The sequence below is a fragment of the Miniopterus natalensis genome, chromosome 8 (genome assembly GCF_054644295.1).
Source record: "Miniopterus natalensis isolate mMinNat1 chromosome 8, mMinNat1.hap1, whole genome shotgun sequence".
In the NCBI taxonomy this organism is placed as follows: Eukaryota; Metazoa; Chordata; class Mammalia; order Chiroptera; family Miniopteridae; genus Miniopterus; species Miniopterus natalensis.
Window position 1 is genome coordinate 70,190,642 of NC_142088.1, and position 18,005 is coordinate 70,208,646.

Genomic DNA, 18,005 nt, shown 5'->3' on the forward strand with positions numbered 1-18,005 from the left:
ATGTCATTCAATTACATATTAAAAGGTGTTTGCATTTGAGTTGCAACCATAAATATCTTCTAGTTTTCCCTCAAAGTACATTTCCTGGTTAGGCGAGCAGATGTCTTCTCTGTGAACCTGATCACATTGGATGTGGCCATTAGCTCTGTTCTCTTGGCCAGACTCAGCTATTCTTTTCTGAACCTCCCAGACACAAACTTTTAAGAAATATAATAAAATCCTTCATTACACTGAATGTCATTAGCAACGTGTCCGGACTTGGAAAACCTACTGTTGTCTTATTGTGATTCATTTTGGTTAGCAGTTAGATCACTCTTTCTTCTATAGCATTAATACTATTTAATTAAGGGTCCCAAACTGCATTTTCTTTGTATTATTTTGTATTTAGACTAAGAACATGACAAATCTGGGAAAGGCTCCTAAATTATTTCTCAGTACAGAAGTCCTGTAGAGATTTGTTTTCATCAAATCTGGGTGAAACGCACCATCTGTTTAGCTAAAGAGCTTCTATTTCCAAAGCAGGTAAAAATAGAACCTTCTTTGTTTTCATCAGCTTTCTGTACCCATGTGACTGTTGTCAAAAGAGTCAGGAGGCTTTGGCTAGAAATAAATGACAATGATTTTTTCAAGGGTCTTAGGCTTTGCAAATTGAAAACACTACCAGATAACACCCAGAGTGTTTTGAAGGAGACAAAAGTTTGAGATGTTTTATAGTGAAAAGCGTACATTTGAGAAAAGTCAGTCCTGCATTCTCAGCCCACAGATTGGGTCAGGATGGTCAGCTTCCAGATGTCTGGTGGCCTGGATAATGGACGTCAGGTGGTCTGGAAATGAAACACTCTCTCTTAAGCATGACAAGTAGTTATATATAAGAAATACATACATCTTCAGCACATGACCATTTTTAAGTTCTTTAGAGGTTTACATATGGAATTTAGGTGGATGTAGGCACTGACCCACAACTGAAAAGTTCGAAAGTTTAAGTTCCCAGGCTAGTTAAAGCAAGAATAGAACTGTTTGCTCGTGCCTTAGCCTATTTGATTTTAATAAGTTAGCAGCTTGACCATAGTAACTCCATTTTATTTCTTCACTGTTTTAGGTACTATATTTCCAACTTTCCAAAATATATTATAAATCAACATAGTTTGTGTGATAATGACTCTTTAGCTTCTTACATACCACGCTCTCCTTTGTGCGTGGGCCTGGGCCTTCGAATAATTGACATCAATCCAGCCACTGGACAATAGCTCTGAGTTTGTCTGGTTCTACTGGTTGACATGAGCCCACTGCTCTTACTTTCATGTGAATTTTCCTAAAATCAAGAGCAAACTTTACTCTCTTCCCTTTTCCTTTCTTTTTCCTTCCTATTTCCTTTCTTCTGCATCTGTCCCGCTTGCTTTGTTTGTTCCTGTCGCTCAGCCAAACCAAACACTCCTAAGGACCCCCATATCCCAGGCTCTTTTGTGCCTTTTCACATGCCGTTGCCATTTCTGAGCATGCTTTCTCAAGGTTTTCCGTTGGCTAGTCCTCACTTACCTGCTTGGCTTCACCTCAACAGTATCAGTTCTCTAAAACTTTCTCTGTAAAGTTCCTCCCTTGACCACTGCCAGGTCGCCCACCTCTCTCAGCAGCCAGGCTCTGGTGTATAACCTGTGTCATTGTGTGTGTTGATGCACTTGTTCATGCCCCATTAACCATTAGTAAGTTCCTTTTGAAGAGAGACTGGGTCTTTTACCTTAGTGTTATTTGCACTCAGCAATAATTATTGGGTGAATTAATGGATGGATGGATGGATGGATGGATGGATGGATGGATGGATGGATGGTGTTTAGATGGAAATGAAATGTCTGTTCCTTGGTCTTAGAAATGAAGTACATACAGATATGCTCGCTGTCCTATTGGAGCTTCACCATTTAATTAGGACATGTAAATAGTATATGGAGCTCTGAAAGCAGGCAACATACACTAAAAGTCCAAGGAAAGAGGAGGGGAGGTAATGGACTGAAGAGCAGCACAGTGAACACATCAGGCCCTAGTGGGCAGGGAGGGTTTCGAAGATGAGGGGATGTCAAGCTCTTCCTTGAGTTCTGTTTCCCTTTATTATTCTTCCTGATAGTACCAGGGGGGACCAAGGGATGGGGGATCAGAAAGACCCCAGGAAAAAGGTTCTATTTTTATGTGTCAAAAGTAGCAACTCTAGAATAAGTCTTTTTATTTTAAATTTTTCCACCACTTATTAGCTATATGACCTTGGGCAAGTTACTTAGCCCCTTTAAGCAGTGGTTTCCATGTGTATCAAATGGTGACTAAAACTGAATAGTTATAAGGGGGGAAAAGAAAGAGATCATCTATGTAACGTTCTTACCACGATGACTGGTAGTATATAGTAATTGCTCGATAAATATTTGCTGTTTTGTTGTCCTTATTAAAGCCCTTTACCATGAGGCATGTCTACATTTTTAAGTTTATTTGTTCATTGTGCCATGGGCCCTGCTGTGAACAACTGCAACAAAAACCTTTCTTAATTACTTATTAGTTTGAACCCTATAAAACTTATGTTTATAGGTCAGAATGATCAAATATCAGCAATTTCATATAGTTCAACTTAATCTAAATCTATACTCCCCATTTAGAATCAATCATATATCTTGTCTATAAATCAGAAAGTTTTGAAATGGAAAACTTATGCATGAGAGAGTTTGTGATCTCATGATCCACTAATTCAAGCCATAGTCTCTACAGAACTGGTTTGGCAAAGAGATTTGGGCAGTTCCCTGGAGAACATCATGAAATACTGAATAGGTAAGGCCTAAAATGTGATAAGTCCTTAGTTCCAAGAGATCAGTAAGGTTAGGTTCTAGTTGGGCTCACAAACATGTAAATGAGCTCAGTCCCATGTTGTCCTGGTTTCCACAATTTACCAAACCAGAGATTTAAGCCCAGCGTGGAGAACACACCTCAACAGAATGTGTCTGCGCCCATGTCGTGCCTCGGTGACCGCACACCGTTAGGATGTAAAAGCCGAAAGTAGATGAGCCGTGTACATTAGGTTCACAGTACTGCAGGGATCCGTTCGGAGAGGGGAGCTCGGTGGCGCTTGCTTTCATTCTTAAAGAACATGAAGAGCTTCCCTGGGGTGGAGGGGAGTCACAGTCGAGATGGGAAAGTAACGAGAGGTAGGTTTGGAGGCAAGAAGGGAAGGGGCGCGTTGCGAGAATGAATTCCGAGTAGCCGTGACCGACTGCACGTACGCACGTCAAGAGGAACATAGGCAGATAGGCCACAGGGAGAAGGAGGTGTTTCAGACACCCGGCTTGTGGCTCCCCTTTGTCCTGTGGCCGTGAGGACGGGTCCGTGGAAGGCTTTTAACTAAATTACTGAAATGGTAAGAATTAATAGCTGGCAAAAGGGCAAGAGGAGGGCAAAGGTCAAGAAGAGACAGGAGGGGGTAAACCCAGGAGCGCAGTAATGCCCGTGATATGCAGGGCCTGGGGCCTCCGTGTGCGTCAGTTTTCTAATTGGCATTGGCGTCGCCACGGTCACGGACGTGCCAGGCTCCCTGCGGGAGTGTGCCGTCAGAGCAGGAGCCACGGCCGGGTATTTCACAGCGATAAGCAGCCAGTGCGTCCAAATGTAAAGCTAGAAGCAGGCACCACCAAGAGCCCGAGTCAGTGGCTGCGTATCGGTCCCTCCGTATTGCTGTTCCCTGGGCAAGCAGCTGCTCTTGTCAACTGCCCGGTGACAGGGACGCTTCCCGGTGCGGGCCGTGGCTGCCACCCACTCTCGTCCATAAGCACACTGACATTTGATTTACCTGGCTTCGCTAATCAATTTGTCGGCTTTAGGAAAACAGAAGCATTGTTTTGGAGCTCCTATTACAGCCTCACGAGAGAGAGATAATGAAGTCCTAGGGGACCCATGCTCCACCGGTTGCTGCAGAAAGGGCCCTTCCCTCCGCCCACCTGGGAGAAGTCCCTGCACCCTACAGTTAAATGTGTTCTTCGTACGGGGGAGGCAGGGATGCGGGCGAAAGTCGGGTGCGCTGCGCAGGGCTTGTTTTTTGACAGCTGTGTGGTGTAGGTCTGTAGCCTACCTATGTGACAATAGGCCCACGTGGATGGGAGGGAGGCGGATGTCTGCGGAGTTTCTCATGTTTCATATGGAAGGGGGTAAGGGTTTATGACAAATGAACCTGGAAGCCCCAAGGCAGTACAGTTTTAAGATAAATATATATGTGTGTGACTGCGTGGTGTCATGATATTTCCTAGCGGTTTAATCAATATAGTGTATTATCATTTATTTACGGAAAATCCCATCACTTGGCAGACTTTGAGTGCTTATCAATGCCTAGTTTCTGTTATTTTTCCCCCCTTTACAATAAATCTGAAAACTGTGCTGCTTTTTCTGGTGTTCTTACATATCAGAGAAAATTTGTTTTTCAAAGTTAGTTTCACTGTGTAGGTTCTTTGCCCTTTTCCCTTGAGTACCCTTGTTTCTTTATTTTTGTAGCATTGACAATTCAAGGATAAACATGCACTATTTGGCCTAAACTTGCTGTATTTCCAACATGTGTTTCATTGGGCAGGAATGTGCAATAAAAGTGCTGTATGAAAGCTTATGTTCCACCATAAGAAACACTTGAAGACAATTGACTCTTACTTAATGTCAACCTTGTGGCGGGGAATTTTGCAGTTATTGGTACTAGTTTTATCAGAGTAGTTTTTTCTTAGTAACAGATATTCTAATGTGGTTATATTTATTTTCTCATAGATATCCAAGGTCAAGTAGGATGTGTTCTAAATACCAGAGGAAACCTGGGTATCCCTTATCATTGGGACTAAATGCACGTGAACAGGGAGCATAATGAAACAAGTGCTCCAAATATGAATATTATCTAGGGGCGCATCACCTAGAGGTCCTAGGGGATATTGTTTGAAATGTAGTTAATAAACAATGAACATAACTTTAGGTAATTTAGTTGTAAGAGCCTTTAACTAGTTGGGCTAACAATGATTTAAAGTGCTTTTCGTTTGATTAAAATGCCAACACCTATAGAAAACTAAATGGTGTGCGCTTGCATTCAATAACATACAGTGCAGTATGCACTTGAAGCATTTTTCTCATTAAGACAAATCATGATAAGAAATTTTAAATTGGACAACACAATCATTAGTTATGTTTGATACTCCCTTTTCCATCAAGCTCAGTCTCATTTCCAAAATTTCAGCTCATGTCAACACTTCAAAGAGTGTCTATTAGGGTCTTAGATATTTTCTTCTGGCCTGATTACACTGCAGGGTAATTGTTGGTCTGCCTGTTTCCTACACTTGGTGGTTTTTCTTTATTCAAGTTGTTGGTTATAGCACAAAGCACATAGTAGGTGTTGAACAGATGATTATCAACCATAGCAACCAATCAATAAGTGAGGGGATAAATGAATGAGCAGATAACTGAAGGGGTAGTCATCTTACAGAAAGCTTTACTTTTAACTTTTCACCATTGGAGTTAAAATTAGATCCATCCAAATATGCTCTTCCATCTATTTTTTCAACATTGACTGTGCCCCAAATAAAGCAAATCAATATTTAACTTCACGCCTTCAGAAAGTTCCATCCACCTAGGATAAATTGGTACCCACCGTGTGACGTAGGTAATATAAAAAAACCTGAGATATACATTGGGACCCCTAATGAGTTTACAAAGTAGCTGTCTAAGTAAGATACTTCTACTAGAAATTACTTTTATAATATTTAACAGAGCCAAATAGTATGTGTTTTGGGGGAACGTGAGAATAGAAGCGAGATTCTCATAGGTTAATATGCAAGAACGTGCTTATTAAAAGCACAGATTCCTGGCCTCCCTCCCAGAGATTCTGATTCACTAGGTCTCAGCTAGATGTGGGAATCTGGACTTTTACTGAGACCCTCAGTGATTTCCTGCACGTGCTCCAGGGAAAACACTTGTCAAGTGGTATAAGGAGAGACTGGACCAGAGTTATCATTAACGAGATGGGATTTGGGCTGGAGACTGAAGGGTGCATAATATTTGGATAGGCAAGGAGGGAAGAAAAGGATCCTCCTTTCCTTAGGGCAGACAGAAACATCTCTTGAGTCATGACGGTATTTATAAACAATGACCACCGGTACCGAGAAGTGAAACATTGAATGTGCCCCTCCAGTAGCACTGCTGAGAAGCCACACCTTCCACTCCCTTTGCCAAGTTACAAAAGTTTTGTGGATGTTCACACTTTTCCATGGTTATAGATATTTACTGCATAATCGGCTGCATCAAAAACATGTCTATTAACTGTCATGCTGAAGACTCGATAGCGTGTTCTTCAAAGCCAAGCAGACTTTGAAGGTGTTTATTTGAAGATTCCTTGATCACAGGAACACATTCCTGAACAATTCAGAGAGCTCAGAGAGACTAATTGCACAGACTGGCAATCAATTTGGCATGAGGGAAAGAAAGGTGACAATAAGTATCTAGCTGGGAGGTAAGACAGGAGTCTCCATAATGACAGCTAAGTCACCCAGCAGAGATGTATAAGGGACACCCCATGGAAAAGACCGAGAAGACCAACACTTGCCTGCCTTTCTTGAGTTTCAGGGCTCAGTCTCTCAGAGATCACTGTGTAGTCACCAGGCACTGCAGGGGGTCACTGAAGTAGTCCCCTACATGGCCTCATTCTGACAATGCAGACATTGTTTTAGCACCAATATCTGTTTCTTGCAGGTGCTCAGAAGGCTGAATTTACCAGCTACCCCAGCAGTTAGTGGGCCATAATACTGGTTCTGGCCAATGGCCTTTAAACCAAAGTGACCATTCTGGAATGAGGCAGTGAAAATCCCTACAAAATTTTCCACTCTCTCTTTTCCCAGCCAACAATGAAGGCCTCATATTGGGGGGCAGGAGTGGGTGCAGCCTGAATGCAAGTTATTCCATTGACAGGAAGATCATACAACCAGGACAATGTTTGGAGTGAACAGGGTGCTATTAATAATTACGGCAGGACAATACACATAAACTGGACTGTCCTGGGAACCCAGATGGATCCATGCTACCCATGGAGGACAGTTGACTGCTGAAGTGCCTGGTCATTTTTTAAGTCACTGTGATGTCGGTGTCGTCTTCACCTTAGCATAGCCTACTCTATCATGACTAATACAGTTGGTTATATTCCAAACTAGTTATTGTCTGAAATTTGGAGAAAGGCATCCATCTTTAACTTTTATGCACTTTCTGAGAAAAGCCAAAAAAGGTGGTGCCTCCATAAAGTGTTAACTTGATTGGCTGATGTTCCCAAGGAGCCCATTTCGTGCCTTGCTCATATCACTGCCAAAAGATCTACAATTCCAAAGGCTTGACTTCAGAAAGAACTATCTTAAAGTTGTAGTAAAAATAAGTACCAACTTACATAACATTTTACATTCTGTATCCACACATTCTCATAACATCTTATCTCATAACATCTTGCTGAGATAAGAAGACCTGGCATGATGTATCCATTTTACAGATAGGTAAACAGAGTTAAAAAGTGTAAGTGATTTGTCCTAAGTTACATAGCTGCTAAGAATGTCACCACCCTGACCCACCTAAGCCGTTTTAGAGAGCTCAGGGGACTGAGATACACTGACTGTATTGTGACCACAGAGTGGAGGCTGGGAGAGGACTTAGTTAACGCCACTTTTCTGGATGCGCTATGGTTTGCAGTATCTGCTTGCTTAAGGGAAGCTGTTCTGAAATATTGTGGATCAAATGTGCAAGAAGCATGCGAATGAAAGAGCAGGTCCAGTGAAGAATGCCCCATTGGCATCCATGAGTCTAGTTTTGTGGATTCTTAATGAATTTCTTTGCCACTATTGTACTTCCTTGTTAAAAAAAATTTAACGTACAATGTCATTCCAAATATGGCCAGTTAGATTTTTTGCCCTTTTCCTACACCCCCACCCCCCAAAATTGTGACAGAGTAACACCAGTTGCTTACTTGGCTACCTTGGACATTATTGAGGTCCAGTATGACTATTGGTTTGACTTCTCTAAGCTTTAATGATTAAACACTTGTCAAGTCAAAAAAAAAAAAATCTTTAAGATTTGGCAAATGAGAATCTAATTAAAAATTAGTTTGCCAATGAGAATCAAATATATTTTATTAATTATTAATAACCATCTGATGAGGAGCCAGTTACACCTGTGGAGAAAATAGGTAACTTATCTGAAACATACAGTGGACCTCATTCTGAGTACCTGACTTCATTACCTTGCTAGATTTAAACTTTCAAAAGCTTACCCCATAGTAAGAAAGAAATCTTGATTATCCAGTTCACATTTTATCTTTTCTTGACCAGGGTAAAATTATAAAATTCTCACTTTAAAAACACGGGAAAATGGGGCTCCAAGTCATAACATTAGTTTTCCAGAATAGAACAGCCTCTAATCAAAATCTAATGTGTATTTTCATGATATATCAAAATATTTTTTGACTATACCTATTAACAGCGGCCAATAGGAATAAATATTGAGGGCCAATGATAAATTGAGTTGTCTGTTACCTTCAAAGTTTCCGCAACCTTTGATATGCGTTATAAAGATCCATTCCCCAGGAAACACAGTTATATTAAAAGCAGTTGTCTTGGCAACTTAAAGTTCTTTTTGAGCAGTATTAGACTCAAAGAACATCTGTGCAAGAAAATAAAATTAAAAAACAGAACTGTAGCTGGTTTTATTGGTGGATTTTTTTTTTAAGAATTCTATCAGGCCTGGCTGGGCGTGGCTCAGCGGTTGAGGGTCAACCTAGGATCCAGGTGATCGGGGTTCTATTCCTGGTCAGGGCACATGCCCGGGTTGCGGGCTGCAGCCGATCAATGACTCTCTCATCATTGATGTTTCTATCTCTCTCTCTCTCTCTCTCTCTCTCCCTCCTTTCATCTCTCTGAAATCAATAAAGATATATATAAAAAAAAAAAAGAATTCTATCAGGACACAAGACTAGATTTAGAAGTTAAGTAGATGAGCTCAGGAGACTGGACATGGGTGGTTATATTAACTGTTAACTATTTTGTATTAATAAAATTAATAATCATATTAATAACTATGGCATTCCTTAAGAGCCTGACTCCATTGAGGAAAGTAACCCATTTTGTAGACATTGTGTAGATTCTTAGGATCTAGTGCCAAACCCTGCCTTCAACCTTAATCAGAAAGTTAGTGAGGTAGACCTCTCCTTTCTGGCAGTCACTGGCACACTCTCTCTACAAACACATGAATCCATAAATGAAATTTTGTCTTATGCCATTGTTGAGTAAAAAGCACTTGAGATTTTCTGGGTTAGCATTCAGAGGATTCCCTTCAACTTCATGTGGAAAATGGGACTTGTCTGAATGCATCTTCCCGGCCACTCCAAATCTGCTTCTCTCCTCCCAGTGAGCTCCCCATGCAGGATCAGCACAAGTCAGCCTCTGAGAAAATTTATGTTGCTCTCTCCTCACAGACAGATGGCCCTGGAGTGAATATAATGCAGTAATTCAAATTGGACTAGCACCTTTCGATCTGTTTATGAATGGTGCGGTATCCCCATGAGTGAATTAGAGCCCCATAGTTTCTGGGCAACGGTATTATTCTTGCAAAATTTGTGCTGAATTAAAAATATATATCATCTAGGAAAGAAATAAGAAATTCCAGCCCTTCGCCATTCATCCAGAGTGACTTTCCGTTTCAGTGCAGTTTCCAGTTATCTTCCCGTAGATTTACTGTTCCTAACTGTTGCCGCTGGGATCAGCAGAGATTGGGCAAAGAACAGCAAAGTCACAGCTGGCCTGGGGAGTGTCCCTGCTTTCATGCTTAGGTGTGCTAGCTTCTGAGTGAGCAGACTGGCCTTTTCTGAGGAAACAAGCTGGCACAGTTGGGCGGAACTCAGTTCTAAACCAGCAAAGTTTCCCCATGAACAGTTTCCACTTGGAAGTGAACATTAGTCCGTGTTTCTTTTCCCTCCCAAACTTGAGGAAACCTTTGCATTGCAATGAAAATGGGGAGGCGGGAGGGGCTGTTGAGGAAAGCAATGGAAGTAGGATGGGAAAAATAAATTTAAAAGCAAATGATATGGGAGGCCATGCAAAATATGTTCTTCATTAAGATAATTCTCTCCGCTTTCCCCCAGCAGTAGAGCAGTGGGCTGTCTTGGCAGAGATGAGTCTGCAGGAGTCTGTGGTGGTAAAGGGTGTCCAGGCTAGTGATTGAATCTAGAACCCTGGCCTCATCCGGGTACTGTTCTAACCATCCAAGCTAATTAGCTGCAGATGAAGCCTGTGTACTGTATATTCGATGTGACAAAAAGAGCAGGGAGTTATTTCTGGGAGATGTTTGGTTTGTTTTATTAATGACTGGGAGCCCTGTATCTTAGCCCATGTGTCACAGCTCACAATTTAACCCGGATTGGCACCTCTCCCTTGTCACTCCTCTCTGACCATGTAGATCTGTGGAGGAATGAAAATGTAAGGAGCCAGGGAATGAATGAGAGAAAAAGCTATTAGATTCATTCATCCACTCAAAAATAACCTATTGATTCCCTTCCCAGTCACAGAGGCCATGGTTAGTTGCTAGAGATAAAACAATCAAGGCAGAGTCACTGACCTGAAGGAAATTAGAGATCATTGGTAAGGTGCTGTGATATAATGAGAGAGAAGAGCTAAGAGTGTGAAGAAAGCACAGAGGGAGGGCTTCTCCCCTAGGGAGAGAAGTGGTCAAGCCTCAGCTGGTTTTTCTGTAGCATTTGGGCGGAATGGGGAGTGCCCTAATGACAGCGCATATTTTTCCATGAAGAGGTTGTATTAAGTGCTTCAACAGGTATTTATTCGGGCTCTAGGTTATAATAAAAGCTATACTAAAGAAGACAGATGTCAAAGTACATCCCCATGTGTGAACCTACTTTGGGGTTTAGAAGAAGCTTAATCTAATTGAGAAAAAAGATAAATTCAAGTACAGAGCATTTTCAAGTAACCACTCATTGACCAAGATGTTGACACAAGATAACAATATGGCAGAAAATGTTGATATACAGCTAAGTAAAAACTAGCATGGTTTAAATGTTTGCTTCTATGCTGTTGTCCACAATATAAAAATAATTGTGATTTTTGGAGTCAAATATTGGTTCCAGTATAACTCTTACCATTACAAGGAATATGACCTTGAATGAGTTCCTTATTCTCACAGATCCTCAATTTCTTCATTTTTAATTAATAAATGAATTAATTACTACATATGTAAATAAGTAAAAATAAAAATGTTGGTAGTAGTACTCACTCTGTGGACTTGTAAGGATTAAATCAGACAGTGCTTACCATAGTGTGGTTGTAACAAAGTGATATATAAATATATATATTTAAAATCTATGTGATTTTCTCTTTTGTCATTGTGAACACTAGAGCTTTTCTCTAGTTTTCCCTAGGAATTCAAAGAGAATGAAGAAAGAAATATCCAGCTTCTGCTAAAAACGCTTAAATAAGACAAGGCCTCGTGAATGTGCTATTCTTTTAAATTAAGATTACCCAGATTCCTTCATTCTCCCTCCTTTAACATATGAAAGGCTAGGCAAGTCTGGATGGCCCAAATCACAGTGCTTTCCCAGTGTGTAGGAAAAATTCTTCGATTCCCATCATAAATTACATAAGCGGGCTTAGCCAAGAGATTGGAGTTGGAAAGGAGCCAGACATGATATTTTCAGGTGCTGGAGGTGGTCAGAAGGACAGATGAAGAGAAACGGAAGGGTGAAACTGGCATTTTAGATGGTGGACCGCATGGAAGACAGATGGGTATTTATATGTGTGCTTCTCATTTAAGATTCTAGCAAAGGAATAAGCCTGTGTATGTGTGCCCACACAGTAAATGGGGATGGCCTTGTCAGCCTGGTGGTCCACTATGCTCATGCATAAAGGAGGCCCTGGATGTTATCTTTCTGGCTGCCAGCAGGTTTTGTGTGGTTTAGAAGCTGGCTACAGAGCCAGTGGGCCTACTCTGGGGTCTGCTGTGTCACAGCAGGGGCACCCTTACAGGAGTGTCTGGAGACAGACTGCCAGATCAGCATGTTGGTGGAAGGGGCGCCTGAGATGCAGGGTACTGCAGCCAGCAGAGGCTAAGGTGAAGGTCAGTCAGAGAGCTGGACATGCCACCAAGCTTCGACCAAGCAGAACAAACAGACTGGCAACAGCCTCAGGACCCTCAGATGTAGAGGCAAAAGGGCCAGGAACAAACCTGGGGCCAAGGGATAAAATGATATCACGCTCGAGTCTCCCTCCTTTGCAAATACCCACCCAACCAGATCTGCATATGCCCAGGAACCATCTAGGGAAGAGAAGCAGTCTACTACTCTTCTACTGAGAGGCTGAACATTTTTATCCAGGAGATAAATATTTTAAATACTTGGTCTACATAAAAAACAAACAAACAAGCAACAACAACAAAAAACTTTGTCAGCAATTTGTTATTAAAAAAACTTTTAAATACAGAGAAGTTGACACATTTTACGGTAAACACTATAAACCCAACAACCAGATTCTACCACTCATATTTACTATACTTGCTTTACTGCATATCTAGCCATCTGGTCTTCTCTCTCTTTATCTATAAATCTAATTTTGGATGCATTTCAAAGTTGCAGGCATCAATACAGTTTACCCCAAATTATGTATATACTTGAGCATGTATATCATTAACTAAAGTCCCAAATTTGCTCATAGTTTTTTTTCAAGATAAAATTTACAAACAATAATATACATAAATCTTAAATGTATCATTGGATGAATTTCAGGAAATGCACACACCTGTGCAATCTAAACCCCTGTGGAAATATGGGACATCACCTGTGCCCTTTCCCAGCCAATCTCTGCCCCACCTCTGCCCACCCAGGCAATCACTTTTCTTAAATTTTCCATCACTGATTAATTGTTCCGTACTAAAATTATATATAAATGTAACCATAATAGTTAGTCCTTTGTGTGTGACTTCTTTCACTCAGCGTAATGTTTCTGAGACTTTTCCAGGTTGTTCCATGCATCAGCCTAGTCCTTCTGATTGCTGAGTAGTATTCCAACGGAGGAAGCATGGAACAGCTGTTCATTCTCTTGTTTCTCAATGGACTTGAAAATCCCTTATGCCAGACTAAGTCTAACACATAAACTAGGATTTGGGACAAAAGTTAATGCTAGTTAGCATGCAGGGGCTCAAAGATGACTTTGGTTATGTATAAAATAAATTATTTTTCTGAATATCCCAGTTGTAGTGTACTTAATTTTTTTAACCTTACTAATAGGCATCCAATGAAATAGAGATAGTATTTTTAAAAATTTATTATTATTATTGTACTTTTTAAAAAATATGTTTTATTAGAATTATTTTCATTCTCACCCAAGAACAGGCCGAGAGAGAGAGAGAGAGAGTCAGACAGACATCGGCCAGCTGCCTTCAGCAGGCGCCCCGACCGGCGATCAGACCCGAAGCCCGTTCTGCGCGCTGACCGGGAGCGGGGCCGGCAGCCCGCTCGTGCCCAGGACAGCTCTCCGCCGGCTGCGCCGCTCTGCCTGGGCGCCACATAGTATTTTATTGTAACTATTTTTCTCTCTCTCAGCACACACGGGAGGGTGCTTGTCCTCATTATGGCCGTGGACCTTGCGGGATGAGTCGTGCTCTCCATGTGGGGTCATGTCCTGCTGTGATTTCTTCATAGGGAGGCTCAAGGTGAAGGAGAGGCGCTGCAGTACTCAGGCCCCCACCTTCCTTCTATTTTAAACCCATTCCCTTTCTTTCTGTCCTTAAAATGAAGTTCAGTCGTGGTGGCGCCCTTGCTTAAGTTGACACACTTTCTCTAAGGGAGCAGATTGGGAGTCGAATGCAGGGAAACACACGGAAAAGCAGCTTGCAGATCCAGCAGCAGCTCCTCACAGACTTCTCAGTGAAGGTGGACAGGGGACTGTGCCTTACACTTTCAGAGCAGGTGGCCTTGTGGCCTCTCAAGAAGACATCCGAGGGAATATTGAATAATTTCATTGTTAATCTTATTATAGGTTTATGTGAGTAATCAGCACATAACATGTTAAAATATTTCTTTAAAAGATGACTCCGTTTAGCTTTTAGCTGCAAGAGCCCATCTGTTACCAGTTTGAGTTGGGGAGAGTAGCTTCTTGTTTTGTGTTTGTTTTGTTCTATTTCTGTCAAAAATAAAGTTGTGCTAAACTGAGTATCTGATCATGGGAGTCAAAGAATATTTCTGTCTAATATTCCGGTGATTTCCTAGAGTGGCATTAGGTGAAAGAGAGGGCTGAACCTGTGGAGGAAGGAGAAGGGGAAAGTCCGCATCCCTTCCCATGCTCTTAGGACAGGCTGCTCCTCATGTGGCCTGGGATCTGTTTCCTGATAGTACTTCCATTATTGAAGAAGACAAGATCTGGAGGCCCAAGTCATAGTCTCCTATGTTAGAGAAACCTGTTCTTATCAGGCCCTGAATGGTAACGTTTCCTGCCTGGAAACGATTTGGGAAACTACTATACCTTAACATTTACTTCCAGAAAGATCTTCCTTTGGTGTCTGGGAAGACCCTCTCTGGGAGACACTGGGTACAGATTCAATGACAAGCACCCCAGTGATCTATTCTTTACAAGGAGGTGCTGACAGAGGGGGCCCAGGGAAGAGAATTTTGGTTCAAAGCCTCACTGATCCTGCTCTTGGGTGGTTTTGAATTGTTTGCTTGTTTGTTGTTTTAATGCATTCTTATTTAATGTCCAATTTTCCTAACTAAGTTAGTGCCCTTTTTAAGCAAAGACTGTGTTTAAGGTTCTTTTTGCTTGTCCCAAATGAACTACTGTAATAATAATTTTCTTAAATGATATGTCCCTTAAAACATGAATCTATTTTTAATAAAATAAAATAGCTGCATTTATATCTATGTTACCTGAAATATGAATTTGGTTTATTTTTTTTGCATATAAATTTGCATATGAATTTGGTTTATTTTTCTGACTCATGTAGGTCTTAACTTTTTAAAAATAGTTTACTAATATGCATTAGAAAATATATTTTACTAAGTATAATTTAGGCCTATATATTTTTAGTTATAACAGCTACTTACCCAGTAGTTAGGGGAAGAAAGGATTTAGACTCAAATTTGACAATAGGAAAAGAAGAACTGGAAGACATTATTTCAGGTCAGTGTTTAAGGATAAATTGCACCAATCAGCAACTTAAACCAAAAACAACTCCTCTGCCCACGCCTGACCTGGAGAAAGGAATTGACTGATTTTTAGTCACATTTGGGGAACAGATGGTAGAATTATTCTGTGTGCAGACTGGTGATGCAAACCATACACCTCAGCTATCAAAATAACAAAACGAAGTAAAATGTCACTGGGCACTCAGATGACAGTGGCTGATGCTACACAGTCTTTGATTTTCTGGAAAATAAATAGAGAAGTTTGCTGAATGAGAATTTTAAAAAAAGAAGATGTTATCAGGGAATAAATAATGGTATAGTCTCATCAGGTTCAAATATTTTCCCTGTGACCGTATTCATAGCGGTTATGAAGAGACGGGACAACTTAAATTTCTACCAAGTGTTGGGATCAGTCCCTGTAACCCTGTGCCAAGTGGTAGCTTGGAAATGTAACTGGCTTTAATTTTAATTAATTAATCACAGTGAGACCCTGAGATTCTGTTTTAACAACTGTCTGTCCACCCCACATTTTCCTTTTTTAAAAGGCAAAAGCCAAGAAAATTTGGGGAAAGGTGAAGAGATGTTGTTTTTCTTTTTGATTCAGCCATTTGTGCACAGAACTTCTGATTATAGGTATAATTCAGCACAATATGCATGCTCACAGAATTGCATTTTAACTTGTTTCTTAAAAAAGGCAAGATTTTCATTTTAACTGAGTTCTAACCTTTGAGCCACCTTTATGCCGAATGTCTGTAACTGAATGAAACAAGAACTGAAATAAGAAAGAACTGCAGTGTCTGTGCTGAGGCAGGAAGGCGGTGGGCCAATACTGAGAGCACAGCGGCTCGCCCCGCATCTGCGCGGCAGGGCCCAGTGAGATGGGGCCAGTCATCTCCCTTATCATGGCTCCTCTGGCTTATGAGAGGGTTAGCACATCAAGGGAAATCCACTAGCGCTCAAGAGATTGTTTCTGTTTATATATAATGACAGAGAGTATTAGAAATGGGCTCTGATCAGTTTTTATTTCAGAATTTGTGACTTTTTCACACTTATTTCTTCCACATAAACTTGGTTTGTCTCTTCCACCAGATATTAAGTTCTCCTCAGGTCAGAAACAATACTGTTGCCTTCGGCATCCAGTAAGTGTTCACCAAAATAAATCCTAATCAGGACTTAAGACTCTGCTTTATTTAAAATCGTTTTCCTGCAGGCCCTGGCCAGGTAGGTAGCTCAGTTGGCTATAGGGTCGTTCCCATACATCAAGGTTGAGGGTTTGATCCCCGGTCAGGGCCCATACAAGAATCAACCAATGATGCATAAATAAGTGGAACAGCAAATCAGTGTTACCCTCTCTCTCCCCCCCCCTTCCTTTCTCTCTATAATTAATAAATAAATAAATAAAAATAAATAAAATAATTTCCCTGCGTGTACATAAGTTCCTGTGGAAAGAGGCTCCTATTTTTAAAGTCAGTAAACATGGTTTAATCCTAACTCCCACTCAACTAACCATGATCCTTTAAGTAAGCCATTTAATTTTCCTGTTGCCTCAGCTTTCTCATCTACTACACAGATACAGTGATAATTTTAAAGTACATTGTAATGAAGGATAGATGGAAGAGTTCTTTGACAAGGTAAACGTACTATTTAATTTTGAGTTATGATTATTACTAACATAAGATTTGTGAAAATATAGGAAACAGATTTTGTTTTCCTGGCTGGATGTGTGAAGAGGTGGCTTATATAAATGTATAAATGTGCGGTCACACATCATTCCCTAACCAGTCATGATCGGTGTCCATGTCTTGTTGAAATCTTGAGTGGGTCCTGGTGCTATCCCCTGTGAATTCCCCAGTCATAGTCCAGGCTTGGACTGGACTAGCTCATCTGCAGGTTCCTCACCCTGCTGCTCAGTAGTTATATAACGTATTAGAAAGGTTGGCATTTTGCACTACACTGCCTTGGTTGCTGTAATTCGTGGGCCTCCTAGAGCCCTTAGTGTGCCATCCTAGAAGCCCTGAGCAGGAGAGAGAAGCTGAGTCAGCCTGCTGTCTGTCTTAAACTAGTATCACACTGAGCCACCAAACCACGTGCTTCAAGATGGGCCTGGAAGAGACAGCCAACTCAGGCTCTGGGCAGGAGAGCCCAGGTTCATGCCACAGTTCAGGCGTCCTGCTCTCGGAGTTCTGTCCCTGGATCCTTATGGATGGGCCCCGAGGACAAGGCATTCAAACACAGTTTGAGTGCACATAGTGAATGCCTGACAAAGTGTAAATACTTCAGACTTTTAAAAATAAATTAAGAAAGGATTCATGTAATAATGTGTACCGAATGCTACTTTATGCATAATTGGGGAGACACATAAGAAATTATGACATGGTTCTCTACCAAATATTTTAATTTACTTCAGAAGATAAGACAAGCATACATGAAATATTTGAGCATTTACATTGGGGAGTTTTTAAGTAATAGCATGATTGATTTAACATATAAGGATATAAGAATTCAAAGACATGAGGAACCAGTGAAACAGTCCTCTTAGGAAGTAAAACTTGAGGTGGATTTTGAAGGATGGATGGGATTTGAGAAGATAAAAGGGTGTGGGCATTTTAAGCAGTAGTAACAGCATGAGACAATGTCTGGAACTAGAAACAGGTGTGTTTGTTTCACTCTTTACTTTGGGGCCATGCAGGGGTAGGAGTGGGCATTGGAGGTGGGTATTTAATACAAAATAGGATTATAACATACAATATATGTCATCATATAACTATTGAAATACTCATAAATGTGCACTAAGATGTATGTGTAAAGA

At 41.0% G+C, this 18,005-nt stretch overlaps 1 protein-coding gene across 7 annotated transcripts in view; it reads left to right on the forward strand.

Moving 5' to 3' along the window:
• NCKAP5 (NCK associated protein 5) overlaps nucleotides 1–18,005 on the forward strand; it is an 883,253-nt gene that overhangs the window by 578,106 nt on the left and 287,142 nt on the right. The gene's annotated exons all lie outside the window — the stretch shown is intronic.